At 42.6% G+C, this 26,469-nt stretch overlaps 1 protein-coding gene across 20 annotated transcripts in view; it reads right to left on the bottom strand.

The window, feature by feature from the left end:
- Tenm2 (teneurin transmembrane protein 2) overlaps positions 1–26,469 on the bottom strand; it is a 1,246,916-nt gene that overhangs the window by 373,735 nt on the left and 846,712 nt on the right. The gene's annotated exons all lie outside the window — the stretch shown is intronic.

The raw sequence follows: 26,469 nt of genomic DNA, 5'->3' as shown, positions 1-26,469 counted from the left end.
TATAATTCTAAGTCCTCCTCATCTCTTCCTAAACTATTTCCTTGCTGGACTCCCAATTTCAGCTCTTGAGAAATTGCCCACCAACCCTGCATGACTCCATGTCTTCCCCACAGGAGTATGGTATTAAGATGGTATTTCATAGGTAGAAATCAGGTCATATCATCTTCACACCCTCCAACGGCTTTCCACTGTATGGGGGAAGAATTCTGAACTTCCCATAATGCTAGGCATGCCCTACCTTCTCTGGATGGTCTACTTCACCCAGAGGGCACCCTTCCTATTCTCCATCTGGCTCTTTATTATCCAGTCAATTGGGCATTCTTATTTCTCTTACTTGAACATGCCAAGCCACTCCACATTTACATAGATTTTCATTCCCACCTTAATGGACACTGCTTCTACCACCTGGCCAATATTCTCAAGACTTCTGCTTCTCTTCAGTAAAACTCTCCACGTTTGCCTGCTTGAAATGAGAACTACTTTTTCTAGCCTATCTGCCCATTTAAACATCCTCATAGACTCTATTATTACCTGTTACTTAGACTTGTGTTCCTAGTGAACAAATAAGGAGGCTTCACTAAATCAAATCCTTTAGCTTAGGGTAGAAGGTGAAAACAGGTGGAAAGGACTCATATCTTCATGCCAGTGAGTTGATCATTCCCTGTATCATGTGACTTATTTGGACATCGTGGCAGATTCCTATGTGGCAAAGCACGGCTGCTCCATGCCATAGGGAACAGTAGTCAGGCTGGTAGAGTTGGCAGTAACCTGGAGCTGCCTTTGGCTAGAGAAAGTCCCTTTCACACAGATGATTATTGGAACCTCTTCATGGAAGCAGCCTCCTGACACTGACTTCTGAGCGATGACAACTGCTATGTGTTCATCACCAACTGTGTCCTTGCATCCAGGGTCATTGTAATTGGTGGCTGGCTTGTTTGCTCATGAGCAAACTAATGAAAATGAGCTAGGAGGAGCATCCCATCAAGCTGGGGTATGGAGGGAAGGGTAGGATGTTTGGAAAACAAACTTGAGGTTCATACAAACAGTTCAATGCTGGGAAGTGTCTATGCCTGAAGAATTGTACTTCCCTAAAGAACTACACACAGAGAGGTATTTTCAGACATTCAGGCAGATACCAACACTTGTTGCTCCTTTCATAACTACATTTCTTGATTTATTACTAAGTGCACTACATGGTGCCCTAGATGGATGATTTGGGTTCAATAAGTGCATGTGCAGTTTGCTGAATCCTAAGGATTCCTCATCATCCGACCCTCAGAGATCACCTCTAGTGAGGTTCAGGTGATAAAACTCAGGGTGGTGGAATGTACTAACATAGGATACTATGGGGCAGAGGAAGGAGATGCCTGGTAGGGTTCAGGGGAGAAAAGGAAATAAGGACTCCTGAAAGAGTGGATGCTTCAGCAAGTCTCTGAAGAAAACACTCTCTGGGAGAGAATGGGCTGAACAGTAGCAATGAGGCGTCAAACCACCGTTAGCATGCCACCCTTTGGTGGGACAGAGGTGGCACACAGTGGAGGAGATAAGATACCTTTAAAGTGTAAATGGTTTTTAGATTTTAAAATTTATGTGTCTCTAAGTATGTTCCTACATGTATGTACATGGTCCCATGGAAGCAGAAGAGGGTGTGAGATCTCCTGTAGGTGGAGATATGAACTGACTCATGTAGATGCTGGGAACCAAACTTGTGTCCTCTGGAAGAGCTGCTCCCAGCCACTGAGGCATCTGTCCAGCCCTAAAGTTCAAATCTTAAGTTTTTTGACCAACAACATAACTGAAATGATGATGAACCATCTCTGATATGTCAACGGGTAAATGGAGTTTGATTTGAAGCATACAATACATTCATAGCTGTTGGGGAGCAATATAAGATATGGCATTTTTGCCAGGTGCTCTGGACTGGGTGCTGTGGAATTTTATCAGAATCAATACTAGCATTTCATCAATAATTCTCTCATAGATCTTCTAACAATAAAGCGATAACGACCACCATTGTAACTGCTATGGCTTATTGCATGGCCTCTATCTGCTGCTCACTGCACTGATCTGTTGACTTGCATCATCTCTCTGAATCCTCAAAACAACCTCATTATGTTAGAGTGACCACATGTTCCCATAAAATACGAGAATAGAATATCCTCATTTTATAGACAAGGAAATGGACAAAGAAGTGATGTTTAACAGTCAGTAAAATGTCAAGGGCAGGGCTTAAACTTGGGCTTGTCTTTCCCAAATCCACCCTGCATCTACTCCTGGTGGTTGCCCAAATAGCATAGTAATGTGGTAATCAAAATAATAATAATCATAATAGTAATCATAATAACAATAAATAGTAATGATGTTACATCAAAGGTAAGGAATTTATGCAAGAGAGATACTTTCAAGGTGCCTCCTCCCAATCCCAGGGCAACTTCCAGATTTCAAATAGGCACATCTTTGAATAACCACACATAGCAGCTACCGTCCGACAGAATTCAAAGTTTTCGCTGTCGTTTTGTTTTGAAGTTTGTAACGACGTTACCCTCCACCCTTCTTCAAGGCTTCGGACTGCAGATGGGTCCTGCCCAGGCCCTGTGAAGTCAGTGCTGATGTCCACTTAGTAGGGCTCAGGTAGCGAGAGATTTTTAAGTCACAATCAATAGGCTTTAGAGCGTGTGTTACTGAGGCAGATCTGAAACTGGATGTTGAAGAACAAGGATGGCTGGAAGCCAATTTTTAAAGAAAAATTCCTTCGAGCGACTGAGGTAGAATTAAGGTTCGAGTGCAAATTTCCAGGAGCCTGGTGGGATAGTTGTTGTGAAATCATTCTTTATGTGAACTTCTGGGGATTCTGTCCAGCATGAACTCATTTCACACAGTTCAGACAACAGAACTTTTTGATACACACAAATACAGACAAGGGAAGAAGAGTCACAGCACAGGGGAAGCTTTGGGGTGGCTTCGCGTACTGTGACTGTGTATCATAGTATCGCGTGGCCCTTGTTAGCTCCCTGCTTCTCTGAACTCTGATTGATTTTGCTTTGGTAGCTTCTTCCGTTCTTCATGCTGGTACCTACCACTACTTGGGAAATTTCAAAATCCCGAGATCTGCCCCAAGTCAAAACAGTGTGCTGTTCCCTATTTGTTAGGTCGTTTGCTACGTTTGTTCGCTTAGGCTGCATTTGCCCCTGACTATTCCAACTGACAGAGACCATCTGTGTAGATACGAACGGGTTCCAAGGCACAGGGGAGAAAACTGGAACTTCCTTGGCTCCCTTCGTGGACTCTGCTTTCTTACAGAAAGCCTTAGCCTGGGTGGGCAGCTAACCAGGTCAAGTATGGCAGGAACTCCTCATTCCCAATGGGTTCTCCAGGTTCTTTGTGAATGAGTACGAAGTCCTCAGCAAATGTACAGAAAACCACACTGAACTGATTTGTTACAAAGTAAAGAGGAACGTGCAAGGGTAGCAACATATCATTTATTAAGCTCCTACGATCTCACACATGTGTAAGTGTGTAGGCACATGGATTTTCCAGGATCCCCCATGTGAATCAAACTCTGATTATCTGCATGATTGGATTCTCTGTGACCTTAATCATAGAGACGAATTCAGTTTGCTAATGTATCTGTTTTCAGATGAGTAAGATTTTGTACTGTTTTTCACTCATAAAAATTCTGTTTAGCCAGACCTGTAGCCAGACAAAGCAATTCCATGCAATGTCTGAGAGATGGGTCGTGACTGCTGAAATGCCATGTGGAGAAGGATTCTGGTATGCCCTAGCTTCCAGTGGGAAGCTAGTGACATCATCAATTAGAAAACTCATAGACATGGATGAGGAGAGGGAGCAGATGTACAGGGCTTATTTGCCATCCATGCTCCAGGCTCTCACTCTTCCACCACTGCAGTCATCCCTGAAAGCTTCATCATACACCATCTGTGGTGGAAGAATATTGCTCCAACTCCCATTGTGTCCATTACAGTGCCATGTTGCTGCGCACATAGATTCAGATCCAGACTTCGAGACTTCATCCAACAAGTTCAAAGGGCTACATTTTCTTTTCATCCTCCCCAAACAATAAATAGTCACAGTGAAATTGATGCTCTGCCCAGCCATTTTTAATATATTCACTAATTTATGACAGAGGGTGTGCTGGAGAACAATTCCCCAAATTCACTTAAAAACAACTGGTTCTTTTTCATTGGAAAGATTAATGGTGAACTGATATTAAAGTGTTCTGTGTAGGCAATACGTAATTGATTTATGTAGTGATGGGGTGTCAGGATATTTGGTGGAGCAGAGAGATATGCTTAAGAGACAACAAAATAAAAAAAAAACAGTACCAGGAACAAAGGAATACAAATATAAATCTGATCAGCCGCTCTGATAGTTACTTGTCATGATGCTGTGACAGAATACGTAAGGAAAGCTGCCTAAGGAAGGAAGGCTTTATTTGTTCCCTTAGTTCAAAGGGAGGGAAAGTCTTGACAACAGGAGCTTGAGACAGCAGGTCACATTGTATCCACAGTCAGGAGGCAAAGAGCAAGGACCCCAGTATTCTTAATGGGTAGGTCTTCCCATCTCAAATACCTTAACAAAGCACACCTAGATGGAGGCTTGTCTCCAAGGTAATTCTAGAGCTTATCAGGTTGACAGTGGCAATAACTTCCAGACTCCTTACCTGTTCCACATAGTAGGTGATCATGCATTATGCTAAGAACTGAACTAAATAATTTATGCATACTTTCTCCTTTAACACTCACGGAACTTTCAAGATCTAATTACATTCTAATTTCTTTCCCATTCACAGGTAAGAGAAGCTGAGACCAAAGGTTGCCCCATTAGCAGCTGTAGAGCTATGCTTTGAACTCCAGTCTTCTGATCTAAGCCTTGCATGGTTCATTGTACTATTGCCTACATCATGTAAGGGTGGTAACCAAAAAGCACACATTGGTGCTCTTCTGGAATGCACCACAGAATTCATCCCCAGGGGGGTAGCTAACCATAGGCAGAACCCAGGCTTTTTAAAACCTGAAAACCCCCTGTGGCACCATAAGTTTAAGGACTTAATAAAAATAGTGTTCTTTCTTAAAGCTGAGTTCAAAAAGACTGTTTTGATATAAGCAAAACAGCTAGCTAGAGAGTATTTAAACAACTTTCCTCAATACTGGTTTCCAATCCCTGATACCCATTTCCATGTTTCACTAAGCCATGTTCTTTTTCCACAGAAGGTTGAGGTTGAACCTGGGAGAGTGTGAGGGTTAAATGATTATAGACATCTTTCTACCAAGAGGGAGGAGGGATCCTGCCTGTGAATGAAGTAAATGAAAGATGAGCAGAGATGTAAAAAGTTGAAGAAAACTTACTGATTATTGTTGGTGGAACACCTGAATTCAGCCAAGCCTGAAGCACTCCTGCCTCCAAACTTTTCAATATATGAATCAATTTATTCTCCATGCCAACCTTTTTGTTCCTCTTTTAACCTAACTTTGAGCCTGTCGTTGGCACTCAGAAGAAAAATCAGCCTTCCTCAAACTGATCATCAAGCCTTAGTGGGAAAATGACGTGGCCAATGCCATGGAGCCATTTAGTGGAACTAGAAATAGATTCCAGGCATTCTGCCTCCAGAAAAAAAAATTGCATGTTCTTTAGGCTGAGTCCCTTCCTGTTAAATAACAAGAAATGGAACATGGGGTCCCAGAGAAAGTATTTCTGGTGGGAAGTTACTACTGTGTTTATAAGAACATCGCAGGTGTCAAAGAGTGTGGCGGAGATGCAACAGATGGCTGTCCACTTCTTCCCAACCAAGCACGCGGATAGCAGTGTTACTGGGCTCAGCACTGCAAGGAACTCAAGCTCAAAGCACTTTCTAACTGGCATCAAGATTTACATCACCACCCTGATTGGCGGTACTGAATCTCTATCCTGCATCTTAAATGTTTGTTTAAAGAACAAAGGTAGCTGTGGTCTCCTGCCAATCACGATGTAGCCCAGGCCAGCCTTGAACTCATAATTTTCTTCCCTCAGCCTCCCCAGCACACAAATGACTTTAATAACACAACCTCCACCACACCTGGCAGAAATTCCAATCATGATTGCAGAATGCAAACATGATATCTGATGAGTGGAACATCTCAAAATGAAAATACAGATATAGATTTCATTATATACATTTTAATTTTCTATCAATTTATCTTCCTGGTTACAAATATTTACTACTAATCTTATGCTAGATCACTTCTCCTCTGGAGGAATGTTGCAGCTACACAGGTAATTCGATAATAATGTCTGAAGGTATTTGGTTACAGCAGCAGTGGCAGGGGATGGAGGCTTTCAGCATCTAGTAGGCAGATGTCGGGGAGGCTGCTAACCATCTTACAGGACTCAGGACAGTCCCTCATAAGAAGGAATGGTCCATCCTCACATACAGTGGTGCTGAGGCTGAGAAGCCCTGAAGTCAAATGCGTAGTGTTTGGGATCAGAATACATATATATGTGGTTTGAGTCAGTATTGCATCAGCTCCATTGTTTTTTTTTTTTTTTTATCAATTGGTAAGAATTGGACAGGTCTGTGGGGTGTGACTCAGGGCATATAACATGCCTAACATGCACAAGCCCCAATATTGGATTCCCAAAACCAAAAAAGGGGTGACATGTGTTAGGAGTGAAAAGTGTGATCCTACCAGCTCTTCCTTGCCCACATGTAGACACCAAACAAACAAATTTACAGTATTGGTGGGAATCAAACATGGGAGCTTATGCATGTTTGAGAGAGGTAAAATTTGCCTGAAGTGAGTGTAATTAGTTACTGAGAGGGATATATCTTCCCCGGGAGCTGGGGGAGCCCTGTGTGTCATGAGAGAATTGCTTCTATTGTGACAGGAGACTCAGAGAGAATGCTAGAACACAGTTCTAGGTGATGTGCCTTCACCCAAGGAATTTTCATTCTGACCTAGGTCTTCTCAGTGAGGTAGTACTGGTCTAACTGGGTTCGCTCTATTTTATATCACGCCGTGGAAAGTTCTGATTTTTACAGTGCGAGACCTAATTGCCTGCTTCGCTCCCACTTTAATGAACTCACCAAAGCTCAGTTAAGCATTTTCTTGAAAACAAGTTATTTTCAGATGAGGGTCCTGTCAACCCTCCGGTTGGCACACAAGCTATTGTACTTAAGTTACTGGAAGGGCGGCATGCCTTTGGAGCAGCCCAAGTTCAAGTGGCTCGCACAGGAGCGCCAGCATGAACTGCTTCACAGCTTGGGGCTGTGTGTTCTTGGATGTTGCCACTACATCTCACCAGGTTGTGTGTTTACACATCACACTTCCCAAGCAGCTCTGCACTTTAGGAGGTGTCAAATTCAGATCAGGTTATATAGATGGAGGTTAGAGTTCACTTGTGAAATATTTTCTGTAATTCCTTATGCCATGTCTTTCATATTCATGAGGTAAAATGCAATGAATCAGTGTAGCTTGCTCTTGTGAGGATACAAATCTTTCCTATAGGCCTGGACAATACTTTTTATTAACACGTTGTGGCTTTTCAAACACTTTCTTTCAAATGAATTTTTGAAGATTGTGTGTGTGTGTGTGTGTGTATGTGTGTGTGTGTGTGTGTGTGTGTGTGTGTGTGTGTGTGTGTATTGTGTGGTTGTGTGGTGTGTGTAGGTATCTGTGCAGGCCAGAAGAGGGCCTCAAATCCCCTCTAGCTACAGGCTGTTGTGAGATGCCCCATGTGCATGCTGGGAAGTGAACTCAGATCTTCTGCCAAGAGCACCAAGTGTTCTTAACTGCTGAACCATCTTTCTAGATCCTCAAACACTTCCTGCCTGGAAAATCTATTTGTGTCTTCATTTATATCATTAGGATGAGGCAGAATTATCATTTGTTGATATGTAGTGCTGCTTGGCATAATGCTCTGTGGGGGTGGGGGTGCTCCTTGTCTACATATGCCCACTGAACACTTCATGTGAGGCTAGCATAACATAGACTCCAATTTTGTAGACTTTCAACTGATTTTATGTATTTAAGTAGTTCCTGAGGCCAGTGGCTACTGTACTGAACAGCACGGTCTAGACAGCATGTTCTAGATTGGATCTTAAATGTCCACCAAAGGCCCACATGACAAATATTGGTCCTTGGTGCGACACTCTTGAGAGAGGCTGGCTTGCTTAAAGGGTGGGGCCCTGTAGAAAGCTTTTGAGTCACTGGGGGGTATGCCTGTATAAGATGCTGTGGTGTGGCACTCTGATCTGTCCTCGCGAGAGTTTAGCTCTATCATGGGCTCTAATCATGCAGTGATGTCTCAGCACAGGCTCACATAAGATAGAGCACCAAAGGATAGACAAAAACTTTTAAAACTGTAAGACAAGGCAAACATTTTCTCTATAAGTTGATTGTTTCAGGTGTGTGTTGTAGGATCTGAAGAAAAACGTCTAACACATTATGGTTCAGGATTTCCAGTCCCTGGTGTCTCCCTTCTGTGTCCCCTCTGTACAAAAGCCAACATAGTTCTGGATGCACAAACTTGCTCATGTCACATATCTTAATTTTCACAAGACTGCCCATCGCTCATACAGCACTGTTCTAATTCCTACTCACACTAATTAATGCATTATGTGTGTGTGTACTGGGGGGCATGTGCCATGTCATATATGTTATATGGAAGTTACATATGGAAATCAGAGGACAACCTTTAAAAGTTGGTTCTCTCCTTCCATCACGTGGGTCCTAGGGATTGAAATCAGGTCTTCAGGCTTGACAGACAGCATCTTTCCTCACTGAGCTGTCTTTCAGGCCTCCTTGTTCTAATTCTTGCATAGAACTCCTTTATTACTTACACCTTAACCACAGTAAAGCAATGTATTAAGGAACCTGTATATCCCTCCCCCCCACTATACATATAACATCTTTCCTTCTCAAATCAGTGATCTCACTATCTACCTCATCCACCCTAGAGACCCTGATCAGGGACCACCTTCTTACAGGTGCATTTTCATCATCTCACTCACCGGTATCTGAGACATTCTTTTATCATTGCTCTTGCAGCACACTAGCCTATGTATTTGTCTCATGCCTGGTCTTTCATGACACCCTGAGTGGCAATGGACAAAGACCGTGGATTATACATTCTGTACCCTAGCGCCCAGCCTAAAGCTGTACACAATGAATCACACCATGATTGGTCAATTATAGCACTTTACTTCACAAAACCTTAACGGGTTTATATCAATGTTCTTGGTGTTGACTTCACTGTTGGGCACTGTAGCTATTTGTCTTTGGTTTTAAGGGACTTAAAAAGAAGTTTAGTTATTATAATAATATAGGCATGGCAGTAACAGAGTTGGCTCCAATTTTAAATATGTGTTGCCTCTTCAAAACCAAGTGGCTTAGAATATCAAACGCCTGTTTCATGCGGGTGCTGTAGTCCCCTTCTAAGCAGACTGTCTGAACGACATGCAGATGACAGTGGACACACTGAGTGGTCTCCCTGCCCTGCCTAAACCAATTCGACACTGTCCCAGTCAAAGACAGTGAGTGGGAAGAAAAATTCTACAGAAAGATTTAAAAGTCCCTAAGTCCATGCTGAAGACTAATTTCCAAAGGCTCTGCCAGCAAGCATCTTTCATGACATATCTTAATGTGTCATCAGTGTCATCATCCTGTGGGTCCAAATGACATGGGAAGGTGAAAATAATACTGCCGGTTTCCAAGATCCAACAAGCTCTCCTGATACACAAGTCGTAAGTCCTCAGCTCTTTATACATATTCTTATATTTAATCTCACAAGAAACTTTCCTGGCAGGTAATATCATCCCATTCTAAGGATGAGACAGCTGAACAACAAGAGGTTATAGGTTGACAGGGAGAAAAAATTTGGACTCAGATGTCCAGGCTCCAGGGCTCACCCATCCTTCAGAGGAAAGGAGAATGGAATTTAATGAATCCTTATTTAAAGATTGGTATGAAGTACCAATCGCTGGAATGATAATATAATTGGTACTGGAGCCACACTGAAGTTCAAATCTCGGTTTTTCTCAATGACCTACTGGGTGACTTTGGACAAGTCCCCTATCTTTTTTTTCTGTGCTCAACTGTTGATAAACAAAATGTGTGTAAACATTCCTCACTAGTTATTATAAGGATTAACTGAGACATTTATGTGAACTTTCTGAAGTAAATGGTAAGTATTATTATCATGCAGAAAGGGAAGGAGATAGATGTAGTACTTCCCTTCCAGGACCCTTTGAGGATTAAATCATAACATATATGAAAGTACACTGCAAATGTTAAAGTGCTCTACAAATGGTAATGGCTTTCACTCCCATTATTGGATGCGTCCCTTTTCCAAGGCTTTGTCTGCGGATAGCAAACAGTTCTCACCCGTATGTCTGTGTTTTGCTATGTGCTTTAGGGACAGCAAAGATAAAACATGAGCTCTGGGCAGCAGATACATGAACTATTTCATCTCTTTGCTGCCAACATTCACAGCCTGCCTATTCCTTGTTGGATGGTCTTTAATAAGATGGTAAAGATTAGATGCCTTGAGACTCTACCTACCAATACTCAGTCAAAAAAAAAAAAAAAAAACCTCTCCAAGACAGAGAAAGACTGGAGTCTTAGCCCATATCACAGTGGAAGAGACTAACATTCATTCACAGTGCTTGGATATTGAGTACTGACACTGTGCTAGGAAATACATTTAGCATATTGCATGGCTGGGAGTCTATATAATCCTTTCATCCCTTCTATGTGGCAGGTACTATTATTATCCCTGTCTTATAGGAGTAAACTGAGGCTTGTAGAGATCTAGGGGTATGAAAAAGTCACACAGTAAATAATGAGTAAAACTAAGGTGACAATGGCTGCATAGTGTCCTTCAGTGCTAGAGATGGAAAGAGAGAAGAGCCATGAATTCCGTGTAGGCTAAGGCAGGATGTCTGTCTGGCTGGAAAGGTTAGCAGTACAAGAGGTGTCTTAATGGTCTGCAGTGAATTCTCCTCTTAGCTTTAAACCCCATAATCTTTAAATATTATTCTGCTTACCTGACAAGCATAGAGTGTGGGTTAGCTTTTGGGCCCCTAATCACCTTGACACAAGCTAGGGAAACCTGTGAAGAAGGAACTTGACTTAGAAAACGTCTCTATCAGATTGGCCAGTAGGAAAGTCTGTGAGAGTATTTTTTAAATTAATAATGGATAGGGAAGGACTCAATCCACTGTGGGTGGGTGGCATCACCCATGCCCAGGTGGTCCTGGGTTTTTTAAGAGAGCAGGCTGAGCAAGCTATGGGGAATACCACCAGTAGGCAGCATTCCTCCCTGCCCTTTGCTTCAGCTCCTGCCTTGAGTTTCTGCCCTGACTTCCCTTCATGTCGGACTATGATCAGAACACGCAAGCCAAATAAGCATTTCCCTCCCCCATTTTGATTTCAGTCATGGTGTTTATCAGTGTAATAGAGAGCAAACTCAATCCCATGGGACTCAATAATTAGGCCAGCCTTAAATGAGAGTTTGTACCCTAGCAGACATATATACCCTGAACTGTATTTTTCTCACCTAACCCTGGCTTAATTTTTTGTTTTTCAGAAACCCCAGAATGAGGCTTCAAATTTCTCTCCCTGTGTCTCTGTGGGGGCCTTGATTCCAAAGGCTCATTATAAACACTCTCTGGGAATACTGTTTATCAGTGCAGCAGCTTGGAGTCCTGAACATTTTTTAGAAGGCAACTTTAAAAGACAGGGGAGGCTGTAAGGGAGAAGAAGAGAATGACTACCATACTTGGAGGTAGATGACCATGCTCATCGTGCATCAGCTGCATGGTTCCTCAGCCTCTAGCCTGGGTATGAAATGACCAATTTGTATCTGATCTTGCACACTTGTTAGTTGTGGTTGAAAACATGTGACCAGAAAGGGGTTTCATAGACTTTCCATGAATTGGTCACTGGACCTTGGTGTCTAAGCTCAGCTCACAAGAAGTTGTGTGTGTGTGTGTGTGTGTGTGTGTGTGTGTGTGTGTGTGTGTGTGTACGCTCGCACAAATACCCTAAATTGACCAATGTCAGCAAAATTAATATGCACCCACAGGCAGTGTTGGCGAAGGCGCTATTTTCATAAATAATGCCTTCCTCGCCTTTTACAAGCCTGTTTGAAGACCTGCAGTGCATACTGGCTACAACTCAAAGCCCATCTAATGAAAGTACCTCCACTGTCAGCAATGTTAATGTCACTTTAAAGAGTGTGAAATGTTGCTAAATGTGTCAGGAAACAATTAGATAACATAAGAGGCATGTTTTCTCAGTGCACAGAGGAATATATTATGCAGGCAAGAGATAAATGCAAAGTTTTCTGAGCTCCAATGCATTCAGCACTCACCCCCCCCCCACCCCCCCCCCCCCCCCCCCCCCCCCCCCCCCCCGTCTCTCTTTTTAATCCAACAGAGAAATTGTTTGGCAAGAGTAGCCCTGTTTCAAATACTTGGAGGAGGGAGAAAGGCCTGCTTTGCCTCTGAGTGCTGTCGGTTGAGCCCTGCGCTATCAGGCTCAGCGAGATACAAACAGTCTTCCACTCAAATTAAATGTGTGCCCTCCTAATTAGCATTATAAATATAGGTTTCTCTGAGCCAGAGTTGATAAAATTACAGTGCTGGCCTGGAAGGGAACCGGCAGCTCTCCTATGTGGAAACAATGGCTAGAGCGTGTGCACGGTTAGAACAATGCCCTTGGAGCCTGCCCCTATCTTCAGAGGTCAGCCTGGGAAAAGAAGGTAAATGCCAAGTGGGCTGACATTATGACAGCCAGCCGGGCCCAGATGCAATCTGGTCTTTGAATGGCACGATGTAAAGCTTGGCTCCTGCACTCCTGGGAGAAGGGTCCTCACTGCACAGCTTCTTTGTAGAGTTTTTGTCATCCCTACCACCTGTGGGGTTCTGAATGGAGCCTCAAAGCCATGGGCAAGGGCTGACCACAATAGAGAGCTTTCTGGCCACCACCCTGGCATTGCTCTCCGCGGTACTGAAATAATAATTACTAACATACCACTGGGAGCGTCTTCTGTTCCTAACCCTCCAATGTATTTGCCTGACATCTGGGAGCCATTTTGAGTGAAGTAAAGGAAGCGATGAAGTTGAAAGTGAAAGGAAGAAGGAATCAAATAAAGAGAGACATTGGCGGAGACTGCAGTAGGCACCCCCAATGAATGGCTGCCAGGAGGCAGAGCAGGGAAAGGGATTGTTTGGACATTGTGTTCACGTAATCATAGTTGCGCAGCCAGATGCAACCACCAAGCAGGGTGGAGATGCTGGAAAGCCTCAGTGAGGGAGGAATTTGTGAGCCAGGAGGCATGAAGGACTGCCACTGCAGTCAGGCACAGGGAGGCTTGTGTGTGCAACTAGTGAACATCATCATGGCAGAGGTGATGGGACCAAAGAGTCAGCATCTATTGACATATGCGAAATACTCACACTTTTCCCTCCTTCTGGAAACAAGGCCATCTTTTACACATGCAGAACAAAGGCTATATTGGATGGTACCTTACACATATTTCACAAGTGGTTCTGCTATTAAGTTCTTGAATTTGGGGCTACAGCTGACCTTCTGCTCACCTCCTCTGCAATTCTTTTATTTAGAATAGCTTCTGAGATAGTATTCTTTCCCAGAGGTAAGGGGGAAAATCATAGAATGAACCATGGAAAGTCAAGAAATCTATGTACAAACCCTATTAAATACTAGTTCTAGCAGGAAATTTCAGTGCAGCTAACTGATCAAACACTTCACTTTGTTGATTATAAAATTGTGATTCAGGAAGAAAGGAATGGCTTGTTCTAGACCACACAGCAGGCTGTTGACTTAAGTTGAAGAATCTGACTTCCAATAATATTCCTCTCTGATATTCAAGTTGGGGGACAAACAGAAAACTCAAAGTTTAAACTAAGACAAAGAAAACCTGGCTTCCCAGAAAATCATACAATTGAGTCAGAATTCTACAGTTGTAATGTAGAATGTATAAAACAGGTGCCCTTTCCATATATGCATGTAACATTATACTTTTGTTAGCCAAACTATGATCTTTGAAATAATGGGTTCTCTCAAGATGCACACACATGTGTCCTATGAAAGAAGAGGTCCACAATGAAGTAGTTCATGCGACGGGAGACAGGAGGGGGAACTGGCATAGGAAGGACACTCCTACAGCACACCATGCTGGCATGAGCACATCAGGGCTTCCTGATCCTTTTCATTTGAGGCTGATGATATCTTTAGAGCCTGGATAAGACACTGAGCTGCCCAGGGGAGGAAATTAAGATGGATGTGGGCAGTAGAAATAAGGTTAAAGGCTGGACAGCTCTTGATCTTGGAAAAGAGTTAGGGGAAGGTGTAGCAATCCTCAGATAATTGAGTCATGACCCAAGGAAGAAGAAATGGACTTGCATGAGTCAGCTGAGGTGTCACAACTGGAAGTGATGAAAGTTAAGGAAGACAGATTAAGCTTTGAATATGCTGCATTCATATAGGTCTCCCCAACAAGAGCTCTTCCCAATGTGAAGGAAACCCTAGGCCTATGCTCCATCATTCTTTCCAGAGTATTATCCACCCTCTTGATCATCCACTCTGCACACATTTATTGAATAACTATTGTCCTGCAGCCTCTATTATGGGTGGCTGTTGAATCTACATCACTGTCATTTGAAATTTTTTCCCTCTTCTAAATTGCCCAACAGGGTCTATTGCATAAAGTGATTAATAAATATTTGTTGACAAAATGGGAAAATATGTAGAAAGCTCTCTGATGATTGTTGAATAAAACCAGAGTCAGCACCCTTGGAAGGTAACAGGCTTAGAATCACAGGAATTATCTCAGCCTTGGTCACCAAAGAGATAGACAACGTTCTGCCAGTCAGTAAGAAAGGATTCCAGGACTTTCAAATTCAGCTCCTGCTCTAAATCCCCATAATTTTGTGATCATTCTTGTCACAGTCTCCTGGGGTCAAAGAGACAGAGGATCATTTAGAAGATGGCTCAAAAGTAAACCACTTGTCGGTATTTTCCCAGCAGAAGTCAGAGATATATTTTTCTTCCTGTCCTCTGAATATCTGAAAAAAAAAATTCATTCCCAACTGAAAATTAAGACCCACATAGATTTATTCACCCAGAGAGGACTTAACTTTATTTAAAGGAAACATGTCACTATGTTGAAACTTAAGCTCAAATTAATTATAACAAGTGTAATATTTTGGCCATCCTAAGTCCCATGATTCAACATTCTTGCTTGATCAGTTTCCAGAGCTAAATGAGAGTCTATAACCATTCTTGATGTAATAGCACTTTTTTGTTTTTATGACTGCTTTCATCTGTGGATCTCAAAGCATGGTGCAAACAGTAATTAACATTCACCTGTGAGGGACGTATTCATTCTTTGCCTCATTTGGCAAGTGGGAGGGAGAAGGTGGGCAATGCCCAGGGAGAAACTGGAATGGTGGGCTCCCTAGCCCCACCAGGTTTCCCTGTGATCTCAGTAGACTAGTCATACTGTTTGCAAAGAGAAGTGTTGGCAGATGTGCACATAACAAAAATAGCTCCTACCCAGCTAAGAGTGATTGCACAGAAGATAAAGAAAACTAGGGAATTTCCACTGACGTTCTTGGCCAATCTAAGTGGTTTCACAAACACTTTCCCTTCTCCTCTTCCTCCCTTTCTGCTTTTCCCCTACTTTCCCCCTTCCTTCCTCCCTCTCTTTTTCCTCTGTTCCCTTTCTCCTTTCCCTTTCTTCTTTTATTCTATCTTCTTAATAAATAGTCTTTCACTGTCTAATACATGCCATCCTCAATGGTATGGATTAGGGCCATGAGGTTTTTTTTTTTTAATAAGTTTTGTTTTCTTGGAGCTTATATTCTGAAAGAAGGCAAAAATAATAACAACAAGTAAAATAAGTGACACTAAGAAAACATAAAAATCAGAATGCAGTTCTGGCTTATTTCTCTATATCTTGCAATATAGGTGCATGCTGTCTTCAGGAATAGGTGGTGGGCTCTATGGTGGGCAGTGAAGAGGGATTACAAGAGATGTTTTGTTTTGTGTGGCTCTGATGCCTCCCTGATGAACAATTCATAAGGAAGTATCCCACATCTGGCTCTAGGGTTTTGGTTAATAAACCCTGGCTTATAGGAACAGCCATATCCAGTTAGGCATGATGGCCCCTTTCTAATTTTTTTTTTTAACTTATACTTCAAATTGGTTTACAAAGTAGTTGGATTCTATATGGCTTTTTCCTGCATCCTTCATTTCTGTTAACTCACTCCCAATACCTTCTGACTTCTCCCCTCCAGTATCACTCCCCTCTACTTTCCTTTAACCTATGGTCTCCTCTCTCCACTCCCTTAGGGCACCCCATGCCTTAACGGCCCCTTTCTAGTTTCCTAGAACTGATAACATTCCAGGTTAAAAAAATACAAATCTAAAGATCTGGGGCTAGAATCCACATGTGAGATAGAGGCAACATTTATCTTTCTGTGCCTATGCTAGGCATAACTTGTTTTCTGTCTTTCATAGTGTCAGAAGGTATTATGTAGGCTGTTAGAAAAGAAAGGGCATTGATGTCTCACCCAGATGTGAACTTGTGAGTTATAATACCAACTTGCCACACAAGAGGTACACTGAGGCAATAGTGGCATGACAGTGATGGAGACAACCAACTGCTCTATGATTGGGGTTGACGCTGGCTCCATGGGAAAGAATTCATGCCTGATACCATAAACATAAACATAGTAAAAACCTATGGCTGAGGGGTCCTAGGCCCTAGATAGAAAACTTATTACTTTGAACTGACTTAGTGTCAGACTGCCGTCTTAATATTTAAATTTATACCCATAGACAAAAGTCATGCTTACTCTTAACTAGAGAAGCCCCTCATGGCAAGGAAATATGGTAAATGCTCATGGTCACACCATGTGCTGAGAATACATGGCAGTTTAGCATCCAGTTTTTAACTACTGCATTTAAGGCTCAGGGCCCAAAGCAGAAAAGGGGCAGAAAGAATGTAAGATCCAGAGCATGCCCAGACAACACTGTTTCACTGTAGCTGTCCCCTGTGTCTGGACACAACAGGGCAGTCGCACACAAGAACTCACAGCAGCTGTGACTGCATGAATAGGAGTGAGCCAGGCAAAAATCCTAGTGCAGACAGGGAAAGAGATCATGACGTTTCACAGCCAGCTGAGAAGTTATGAGCAATTGATTGCTGATGGGAGGGGGAAGAATCGGTTTTCCTCAAGGATGTGGCCTCTGAGAGCTACTCAAGCTCTAGTAGGGGGCCCTGCACCTATGCACATATGGACCCAATGAGTTTTTTAGAAGAGCACATGAAATTGGGAGAAAATCTGATGGAGGAATAAGGGAAGAGTTAGAGGGAAGGGAACGGGGGTGGGGAGTGGGGTGGTGAATTTGACCAAAGCACATTATGTGCATGTATGAAATTCTCAAAGAATAAAAAGTTAAACTCAGTGTGTCCCAATACAAACCAAAAACACATGAATGTGAGGAAGAGACTGATAGGGAAGAGGGGAATTGTTGGGGGTGGGCAGGATATAGTAAAGGAGAGAGTGACAAGAGTCGCTGGAATTCCTCACGTATGTACACGTATGAAATTAAAGAAAAACATAAGAGAAGTTACAAAAATATATAGGATAAGGGTTACATTTACATAATTATTAAGTTAAAAATAAAACAAAATGCTCTATATTTGTGGATATCTAAACAACACACTCATAGGCTTATATGGTTCTAGGAGAAAGTAGAGAGAGGTAAGAAGTATAGAAAATGGCCGAATGGGTCATGAGGTTAAGTGCTACTTAATTCTGGGCCTTCAAAGAAGACCTCCTGGTTGAGATGCATTCATCCTGAGACCTTGTGGAAGAGAGGGAGGGAGCCAGGCTGTTGTTCTAGACAGACGAAGAGCGCAGGTCTGGGATGGTTGCATGCTTGTGTTCCAGAAAGAGCAAGCAGGGCGGTAAGGCTGGAACTGAACAAGAAATGAGGAGAGAGAGGCTTCAGGGGCCAGTGTGAGATCTGTGGCTTTTACACTGGGCAACAGGGGAAGCTGCTCTAGGGTTCTGAGGCAGGAGTGGCATGATTTGATGTACAGTTCAGAAAGTTCACAGTGGTTGCTTGTGTTGAGAAGAGGCCAGAGGGAGGTGATTACACAATCCAGGTGGGAAATGACTGGGGCATGGCCTGGGGTGGTGGTGGTGGTGGCAGAAGGGACAAGAGTCAGAATATGGATACATTTTGAAGGTAAAGTCAATATATCTTGCTGATGGATGAATGTGGGTATGAGAGAAAGGAGCCAGAGATGTCTCATGAATAAACATGGCTGAAGAGGTTAATTCCTACTCAGTTTCTGTAACCATTTCCCACTTGCTTTAGACATGACTCCATGGAAAAGCACTCTAAACATTGTGAACTGATAGCAATTGCCGCCTAGACATTCTTTTAAGATGGGCAAACTGATTTTATTCACCACCCTCCCCCCCAAAAAAATTATGCTCTAGGAAGGAGGTACCAACTAAAAGGACTTTTGATTGGAACAGAACAGATTCAATGAGGCCACCTTAAGGAGATTTAAGAAAATCTAAAAGGAGAGAGTTCAACTTTCATCTTTGTCTAGGTGCCAGTGTTCATGCCCCACAGTTAACGGCTCTCATCAAACACCAGTGAATAACTCCGAACACAAGCCGTTTCCCCTGCAAACTCATATTCACATGTGGTATAGAGTAGTAAATTAATTTTGGTCCTCTTCTCTGATTTCTCCTTTAACTTGACCTGATTTTCTTGCAAGCCCCAGGCAGAGTTAATTTGTAGGGAGGGGTGTGTGTAGATATTAAAGAACATGTATTTGTGAGTATGCATGAATAGATGGGAATCTTTGCTGAAATATTAATATAGCACCTTTTTATTATTATTTATAGGAGAACTGTGTCTGCAGGGTGTTTAAAAGAAAAAGAAATGGAAGATAGGTGATGGGAAATTATTTTTTAGCATTCATACCCTTTGGTTGACATATAAATAATACAAATGGAATGGTAAACAGCATTACTGGTACAATTATTGAATAAGTAGAACTGTAGACTCTCGCAGTACTATGTTCCCAGTAGTTCTCATGATAGGGGAAGCAGCTATTTATATAAAGATTAATACCTTTTTTTTACTACTTGAATTCTGCTGCTGTTATTTTATTAAAGAGCTGGAGGAAGTATTTCTGTCTAAAAGTCGAAATTCTAAAGCTTGGAGAGGAAACAGCCACAAATAAACAGCTTCAGTCTATACAGAACAAGTGAGAAGAAAATCATGTGCAGAATGCACAGCTACTTTAGTTCATTTTGAGTGACCTGCCATTCTAGAAAGACATGCAGTATTAATGATGTAGAATGTGTTTAAACCTTTCCAGAAAAGCATGCCGAGACCTGTAGGGAAATGCAAACATTCGCCTTAAAACTGAAACAGAGGAGACATCCCCACAAAGTCACATCATAGCCATCTCCTGAAAAGGATGTAATGAGTGAAAATCTCCTCTTCTCAAGGGGAGTCTCCATTAAAATGGATGTCTCACCCCAGAAGCTCCCCAAGGGTTATGGAACCTTATTTATTTAAATTGGTTGCCTGTCCCCTGAGAGTTCTACCAATGGGGTGATGAGAAACTCATTAGTGCTATTTTATTTTTAAATTCCACACAGCAGTCTCAGAACACAATCTTTTCCTTTATTTTCTTTCTGTTTGTATTGTGTGTGTGCTGTGTGTGTGTGCACCTGTGTGTGTATGTGTGTTCATGTGTATGTAGGTGTGTGTGTCCATGTGGCTCACTTATGGAGAAGCCAGAGATGGCCATTGAGTGTCTTCTCTACCTTGATATACAGGTCTCTCTCACCAAACTGGGAGCTCTCCAGTTGGCTAGGCTGGCTGGCTAGTGAGCTGCAGGAATCCTGGTCTCTGCCTTCTAGGGCTGGGGTTACAGGCTTTGCTGTAGCTGAACCTGGCTTTTATTTTATCTATCTATCTATCTATCTATCTATCTATCTATCTATCTATCTACCTATCTATCATCTATCTATTTTTTGTGGGGGCTGGTGATCTTAACTTAGGTCCTCAGACTTGAACAAGCATTTCTTCACTGAGCCATCTCCCATGCCAACGATGACTTTCTTAAGGTCTTAAAATGGTATTCCCCAGGTGACCACCTTTTGCCACTAGATGAGTACAGCAAATCACAGAACTGGTTACTCAGGCAGCAGCTCCCCTCTTTTAGCTCTCCTGCACCACTTTGTGGATAAAGAACCTAGATTACAGTGGTACAAAACTTGACCTTCAGTGGGCTACTGTGCTCTCTCAGATCCAGTTCTGCAATTCCTTAAATTCTGTGAAGAATACACAGCTTCAAATTCCACGCTAAACAGAAATATAAAAGATCCAATCATGCAGATTTGCTTATCCAGTAGAGACAAGAAAACAAAAACAAAACAGGGGGGGAAAAAGCCATCAATGACTATTAAGTCCATATCTAAAGAGATCAATGCCTGGGCTACCAATTGAGTGCTGTCAAACGTTAAAACCACTAAATTCTCATCTTGTTAAATCATTGGATGGCCTTTTCTTCTTTAGTTAAATAGGGATAAATAATAAAAAACAATTTACAACTAAGAGATGCTAGCGTTTTGCAGCTGCTGAATGTCTTTTGGGGAGATTAGATTCTATAATGAGGAGATATAACCATCATTTTATAAAAGCTGCTGGCATCTTGGGAAAAACACCACAGAATACGATTAGAAAAAAAGCCCTTCCTTCGTGAACCTATTACAGTCATGCGCCAATTGCTTGGCATATGCTTAATGATATCTTCATAGCTGAAGAACCATCATTTGTTACTGTAAATCTTGACATAATAGATTAAGTTCAATTGTGCTTTTATTAGTTCCACTTTTGACTTGAGCGGTTTAAACTCCCCAAACCCTACAAAAGTTGAAAACAAGCCAACGACCTATAATTTTAACAAAGATATGTATATATTTTCCAATAGTTTAATTGGAAGCCTTTCTCAATTAATTTAAATATCATTTCAAGCATCCCCTGCTGATGGTTCTATATTAAGTTTATCAAAGCTGTGGTAATAGGGGGATGAGAATTATGGAGTGGGGGAAATTCCATGTGTAACATAGATACAGGCAATAAACAGCTAATAGCAGTGTCCTCCTTAAGCTTTCAAGAATCATAAGGTCAATTAAAACAGCATCAGTTGATATAACTCCAACATTTCTGAAGGAGACTTCTTACATGGGAGAAACACAAAAAGGAGGCAAAACCAGCCATTTCTATCTCCTTTTCTGCTTCTCAGTTCCTTCCCAAACCTTGACCTGTGGAGTCCTTGGCTGTCCTGAGCAGAAACACAGCCAGATCATGACCACATGACTGCTTTTGTTGACATTGTTTTCCATCAAACCTGAAGCCTCGGCGTATTTGTGTTTCTCAAAGTCCAAGGCTTACCTACCTACCTCCAACCTCAGAATACCCTAGGTTCAAACTGGAAGCCTTTAAAATATCTATCTTGTGCCTGGTAAAGGTGCTTGCCCCACAAGCCTGATGACCTGAGGGCCATCCCTTGGACCAACACGGTGGGAGGAGACACCTGGCTCCCAAAAGCCACTCTCGGGTTGCCACACAAGGACCGCGGCACATGTATGTGCACAAGTGCACATAATACAAATAAATAAAATACCTAAATGTAAAAATTTAAAAAATAGGTATCTTAGCCGGGCGGTGGTGGCGCACGCCTTTAATCCCAGCACTCGGGAGGCAGAGCCAGGCGGATCTCTGTGAGTTCGAGGCCAGCCTGGACTACCAAGTGAGTTCCAGGAAAGGCGCAAAGCTACACAGAGAAACCCTGTCTCGAAAAACCAAAAAAAAAAAAAAAAAATAGGTATCTTATTAAGACAACAAGGCAAAGGGCATCTAGATGGGAAACAGCAGGTTCTCTTATCACTATTTCTATGATAATCTTGTTTAAAACCCTAGGTGATTAGGATAAACTTTTACGTATCTATCATCTGTGAATATAATTATTTCTCGTATTTACACATGTGATTTAATTCTTATATCTATGTACATAAAATTCACTCCTTATACATCTTACGGCTAGCTATATGATGACTATGCACATATATTAATTTTAGCTTCTCATCAAAGATAAGATTTTTTAATATCAGGATTCCAAATTCATGAGTCAGATGACACACTGAGACAAAGCTGGCCGTGGCGTACAGAGCATAGCTCACTTGGAGGCAATCTTTCTTGAAGTCTTACATTCTCCCTCAGCGGATGCTGCATGTCAACAGCTGCCCAGGCAAGCTTCTACTTACAGTTTCAAAGCTGGAAAATCGCCATGAAAGCGGTCACATTCCCTTGTAAGCACGTTTCAAGGCTCGAGTCTTTGCTGCTGAACTGTGTGGAGAATCTAGCTCCTCGTACTGGGGCAACACCTCATGCTTCATGCACCCTGAGAGTGACAAGACCAGGTGGGAAAGACCTCACCTTCCTGAGGTGAGGTGAACATGAGAAAATCCAAAGTTCTAATGATTTTGTATTTTCAGTGGCAACTCAATCTGAACTCCATCACACAAACCCTGGGACTTCACTTGACAGAGGCACTATTAAACCCTTGCCAGCTAATCGCACACGCAAGGGAAGGTGTGTGGGAGGGGCACACAGATGGACGGGTGACTAACTACGCTGACAGAAATCCAGTGAAGTCATTTCTTGGAGACCAGCTGAGGGTCCAGTTCTCTCCCTTCTCACAGCCTAAGGGTTTGGGAAGAGGGTCTGACCTAAAGCAACATGTAACCATATACATAAGCCTTAAAGCCTTGAACTTCCAGAGTGACCCCCGGGAAACTATCTGCCAGCCTTGCTGGATTTGTATTTATTACTTTGCTGATTGTTAGAAGCTAGGCTGGGTCTTTTCTGGGTGGAATATGGGAAGCAGAAAGAAATCATGTCTAAGTTTATATTTTGGCCCCCGAGCCAGGCTTCATTTTTTCACTTTGCCCATGTTCTCGTACAAGTCTCAAACTGAGGTGGTTACCTAAGACCTAAGGGGGTCACTTCCTCAGTGAATCCCTCTCTCCCACTTATGCTCCCAGAGCCTATTAGAGGGACGCCTACATGTACTCTGTGGAGGGCTTTCTCTCTCTACCTGACTTAGAACAATGGCCTCCGGTTTACAGCTGGTTAGTCAGTTGGAAGTTCAGGTCACAGCTGGGGACCTGTGATGAAGAATCTGAGTTGAGGGAAAGCCTGGGCAGCTGAGTTGAGGAGAAGCCTTGTAGAATTGAGGTCTGATGCTGCCTCTAAGTAGGTAGTTTCAGAACTGAATTGATTTAGTGGCTACCAGCTTGAGTCTGCTGGAGCATTGATTGGATGTGGGAAGGGAGAAGTGTCTATATATTACGTGACTAGAGGTTATGTGTTCTCTATGTTTAGTGTGTATAGAAAGAAAGAAAGAAAATCAGAATTTCATCCTGATGGAAGGTGTTCACAAAGAGGTGAAAAGAATGATGGGTAGGGTGCTGCATTTGAGTCTGTTAGTGGTCTTAAGGGAACTGTGATCCTCAGAAGAATCAGGGGCCCGGGACAGGGTCCTATGTGCACATAGGCAGATTCAATCCAATGTACTCAGGCAGTCCTGGTGTGTGGGGGTGGGGGAAGGAGAGGGAGGAAAAGAGAGAGGGTGTGTGTGTATTGAGTCTGTTTATTTGCTGAGGATACCATAGGGGCCGGGGATTTAACTGGTATGCATATAAAACTGGCTTTCTTGTGCAGGAGTAGGCTCACTGTGCAGAGCGACATTCAGATAGGCGTTAGATGCAGACAGTAGAGAACAAGAGATCATGTATAGATAAAAATGGTGTAGGAGAACATCTGTGTCTCCATCTCTAAGTAAGATTCTCCGATGCCCTTCCCTTACTGTCCTTTAGATAATGCACGGTTTCAAATGTGATCTTCTGGATTTTAATCTGCATGATCTTGTTCTACAGGAGATGGAGAGAAACCAAATTCATTCACATGAAACAGAAGGATGCCACTCAAAGGATCCAAAGACTTTCTCCCCAATAAATAAATGGTCCCTGCTGCACCTGAGCTTTAGATCAGGAGAGAGATCAGGGTGGTATGGCTGTAGGTGAGGGTGGCTGAACCATAGCTTTGGAAACATGGCTCCTATGACTGACCTGAGATACTAATTTGTTAGTCATGGAGCCCCAATACTCAAGCATTTAAAATTTTGATGGTATTTGGAGCTTTTTTCTTTCTGTGTCTTCATTCCTTCTCAATGTTTTAAAAGATTCTTGGCACATAGAAACAGCACCTGACTGTTCTGAAAAAGGCACCCCAGAACTCTTAGTTTACCTGGCACGAACGTTTTCTGGCAATCCGAGAGTTGCTGACGGGCCAGAGCTTCTCCTACCCTCTCTTTTCTGACTCAGGATAATTTCTAAGTCACTGTGGTTACATGCAGATGGAGAAAAGCGCAATGGGGGACACTACGTGGAGCACTTCTAAGCTGCTGTCTTGAGTGTGTGAACACTGCCCTTGAGTGTGTGAACACCACCCTTGAGTGTGAATACCACCCTTGAGTGTGTGCACACCACCCTTGAGTGTGAATACTGCCCTTGAGTGTGTGAACACCAGCCTTGAGTGTGAATACCGCCCTTGAGTGTGTGCATACCACCTTGAGAATGTGAACACTGCCCTTGAGTGTGTGAACACCACCCTTGAGGGTGTGCACACTGCCCTTGAATGTGTGCACACCACCTCAAGTGTGTGAACACTGCCCTTGAGTGTGTGAACACCACCCTTGAGTGTGTGCGCACCACCCTTGAGTGTGAATACCGCCCTTGAGTGTGTGCACACCACCTTGAGTGTGTGAACACCACCCTTGATGGTGTGCACACTGCCCTTGAGTGCGTGCACACTGCCATACTAACATTTCTAACTCATCTCACCAGTGCTCACTGAGGGCTGACTGTGTAAAGACAGAAGGAAGGGAAGGCCACATCACATGCAACCCTTGACATGCTTCAGTGAGAGAGACAGATATGCAAATGGGTAGCTCTCATGTCAACATGGCGACTCAGTTAAAAACAATCCATCACTAATGTCATACATGGGCATGCAGTTGTGGCCGGGAAAGAGATGGACAAGCCCAGAAGAATCAGATGCTGCTGCTAAGCTAGAGTGAGAAGAGGGGAAGGAAGTCTCAGATCCCGTCAAGTGGGTGTGAAGGTGTTAAGTAGGAAGGCTAGCAGAGAGGCAGTCAGGAGAGAGCCCTCTCCCTGTTTTCTCTAAAAAGGAGAAAAACAGAACCCCAGAAGGAGGTTAAGGATCCTTGGCCAGTGGGAAGTGTTTCAAAGTTCTGAAGCTATTGGGTTTTGGAATGTTTGCATGTGTATAAGTAAAAAAATCTTGGGAAGGGGACCCACGTCTAAGGATGTAGTTCATTTATGTTTTAAATACACCTTCACCATATGACCTGAAGGTGCAGCAATTTTTTAATTTTGTCCATGACACAAAGTTTGTATCTGTTGAACCACTGGACCTATAGCACCATGTTGGTATGAAAAAAATTTAGATTTTGGAACATTTCAGATGAGGGGTTCTGAATCTATGCATATTTCCTAGAGCTATTTTTGAAGACAAAAGGAGGCAATTGGGGAGAGTGTTTATTATAAGGCTAAAATAAGTCAATTTGGGGTAGGAATCACAAAGCTATAATTTGAAGAAAATTGTCCATCTATTTGCCTATCAGTCAGTCTAACATCAAATACTTTCAGTGAAGTACATATCCCCTAGTTTAGCTCCAGGCTGTGCCACGCCCTCATTTCATGTGCTCTCTTCCTTCAATTATTCCTAGGACCTACCTACGCTGGAACTTCCTAAGTTAAAGGGGTCTGCATGATGTCATAGGGGAACCCTGAATAGTTTTGAATCCAGATATCTTTTTAGACAGCAGAAAAGTGATTCAGAGCTATGGCATTAGTGAAGGTAATTAAGGAAAGTCTTAGAGTTATTTTTCATGAAACCCATTTCAATGACAACAAATATCTTTTCTGCCCAGTCAAGAATGAACTAGTTGATGAAATAGTAGTGTGAGAAGATAAAGAGAGAAAGTAATAACAGTGAGGTTTTGTACATGGGAAAAATTAAGAAAAACTCATACAAAATTTTAACAGAAATAAAAAAACAATAATTTTCATTCAAATTGGAAAAATGATAAAGAGTGAAAGTCGACTTGTGGACCAAAGTCTGGAAAGGTGACATCCCTCTGGTAATGCCCCACTCTCTCTAGTCCAGACCATCACTGCTTCAGGGAAGGAGCTGTAAGGAGAGGATGAGACATGACGGACAGTCAGTGGGTCACGTGACGCGAGGAAGCCAGCGC

The sequence above is a fragment of the Peromyscus californicus genome, unplaced genomic scaffold (assembly GCF_007827085.1).
Source record: "Peromyscus californicus insignis strain IS unplaced genomic scaffold, ASM782708v3 Scaffold_3__1_contigs__length_106647218, whole genome shotgun sequence".
In the NCBI taxonomy this organism is placed as follows: Eukaryota; Metazoa; Chordata; class Mammalia; order Rodentia; family Cricetidae; genus Peromyscus; species Peromyscus californicus.
This window is presented reverse-complemented; position numbering and strand designations above follow the sequence as displayed.